Source organism: Arachis hypogaea, chromosome 14 (genome assembly GCF_003086295.3).
Source record: "Arachis hypogaea cultivar Tifrunner chromosome 14, arahy.Tifrunner.gnm2.J5K5, whole genome shotgun sequence".
In the NCBI taxonomy this organism is placed as follows: Eukaryota; Viridiplantae; Streptophyta; class Magnoliopsida; order Fabales; family Fabaceae; genus Arachis; species Arachis hypogaea.
In genome coordinates this window covers 82,188,629-82,190,760 of record NC_092049.1, presented here as the reverse complement: position 1 = coordinate 82,190,760, position 2,132 = coordinate 82,188,629, and the positions used below count along the sequence as shown (strand labels likewise).

Here is a 2,132-nt window from a genome sequence, read left to right as displayed (position 1 = left end):
ATTCATCCATACACTTCCCAGTCTCTAGGACTATGAAATCAGCAGGGATGTAATGGTCTTCAACCTTTACCAAAACATCCTTTACAAGTCCATAAACCTATTTCTTTGAATTGTCTGCCATCTCTAGTGAGATTCTTGTAGCTTGTACCTCAATGATCCCTAGCTTCTCCACTATAGAGAGAGGCATAAGGTTTATGCTTGACCCTAGGTCACATAGAGCCTTCTCAAAGGTCATGGTGCCTATGGTACAAGGGATTAAGAACTTTCCAAGGTCCTGTCTCTTTTGAGGTAATCTCTGCCTAGTCCAGTCATCCAATTCTTTGATGAGCAATGGAGGTTCATTCTCCCAAGTCTCATTACCAAATAACTTGGTATCTAGCTTCATGATTGCTCCAAGGTACTTAGCAACTTGCTCTTCAATGACATATTCATCCTCTTCAGAGGAGGAATACTCATCAGAGCTCATGAATGGCAAAAGTAAATTCAATAGAATCTCTATGGTCTCAGTGTGAGCCTCAGATTTCCATGGTTCCTCATTAGGGAACTCCATGGAGGTCAGTGGGCGTCCATTGAGGTCTTCCTCAGTGGGAATCACTGCCTCTTCCTCCTCTCCATGTTCGGCCATGTGAGATGTGGTTATGGCCTTGCACTCACTTTTTGGATTCTCTTCTGTATTGCTTGGGAGAGTGCTAGGAGGGAGTTCGGTAATTTTTTTACTCAGCTGACCCAATTGTGCCTCCAAATTTCTAATGGAGGACCTTGTTTCAGTCATGAAACTTTGAGTGGTTTTGATTAGATCAGAGACAATGGTAGTTAAGTCAGAGGGGTTTTGCTTAGAATTCTCTGTCTGTTGCTGAGAAGATGATGGAAAAGGCTTGCTATTGCTAAACCTATTTCTTCCACCGTTATTGTTGTTGAAACCTTGTTGAGGTCTCTGTTGATCCTTCCATGAGAGATTTGGATGATTTCTCCATGAAGGATTATAGGTGTTTCCATAGGATTCTCCCATGTAATTCACCTCTTCCATTGCTGGGTTCTTAGGATCATAAGCTTCTTCTTCAGAGGAAGCTTCCTTAGTACTGCCTGTTGCTACTTGCATTTCAGACAGACTCTGAGAAATCATATTGACTTGTTGGGTCAATATTTTATTCTGAGCCAATATGGCATTCAGAGTATCAATCTCAAGAACTCCTTTCTTCTGAGTTGACCCATTATTCACAGGATTCCTTTCAGAAGTGTACATGAATTGGTTATTTGCAACCATTTCAATGAGTTCTTGAGTTTCTGCAAGCGTCTTCTTCAGATGAAGAGATCCTCCAGCAGAGCTATCCAATGACATCTTGGATAGTTCAGACAGACCATCATAGAAAATACCTATGATGCTCCATTCTGAAAGCATGTCAGAAGGGCACCTTCTGGTCAATTGCTTGTATCTCTCCCAAGCTTCATAGAGGGACTCACCATCCTTCTGTCTAAAGGTTTGGACTTCCACTCTAAGCTTACTCAATTTTTGAGGTGGAAAGAACTTTGCCAAGAAGGCATTGACTAGCTTTTCCCAATAGTTCAGGCTTTCCTTAGGTTGTGAATCCAACCATGTCCTAGCTCTGTCTCTTACAGCAAAAGGAAAAAGCATAAGTCTATAGACTTCAGGGTCAACCCCATTGGTCTTGACAGTGTCACAGATTTGCAAGAACTCAGCTAAGAACTGATGAGGATCTTCCAATGGAAGTCCATGAAACTTGCAATTCTGTTGTATTAGAGAAACTAATTGAGGCTTAAGCTCAAAGTTGTTTGCTCCAATGACAGGGATAGAGATGCTTCTCCCATAGAAATCACGAGTAGGTGCAGTAAAGTCACCAAGCACCTTCCTTCCATTATTGGCATTGTTGTTTTCGGCTGCCATGGTTTCTTCTTCTTTGAAGAGCTCTGTTAGGCCTTCTAAAGAGAATTGTTCTTTAGCTTCTCTTAGCTTTCTCTTCAAGGTCCTTTCAGGTTCAGGATTAGCTTGAACAAGTATGCCTTTATCTTTGTTCCTGCTCATATGAAAGAGAAGAGAACAAGAAAGTAGGGAATCCTCTATGTCATAGTATAGAGATTCCTTGAGGTGTCAGAGGAAAAGAAGAATAGAAGGA

The 2,132-nt window shown here is 41.5% G+C and overlaps 1 non-coding gene across 1 annotated transcript; it reads left to right on the top strand.

Moving 5' to 3' along the window:
* The first annotated feature begins 1,393 nt into the window (after nucleotides 1-1,393).
* On the top strand, nucleotides 1,394-1,501 carry LOC112746535 (small nucleolar RNA R71). The gene has a single exon (XR_003174415.1). It is a non-coding gene; the product is annotated as a small nucleolar RNA R71 (small nucleolar RNA).
* Nucleotides 1,502-2,132: the final 631 nt, after the last annotated feature.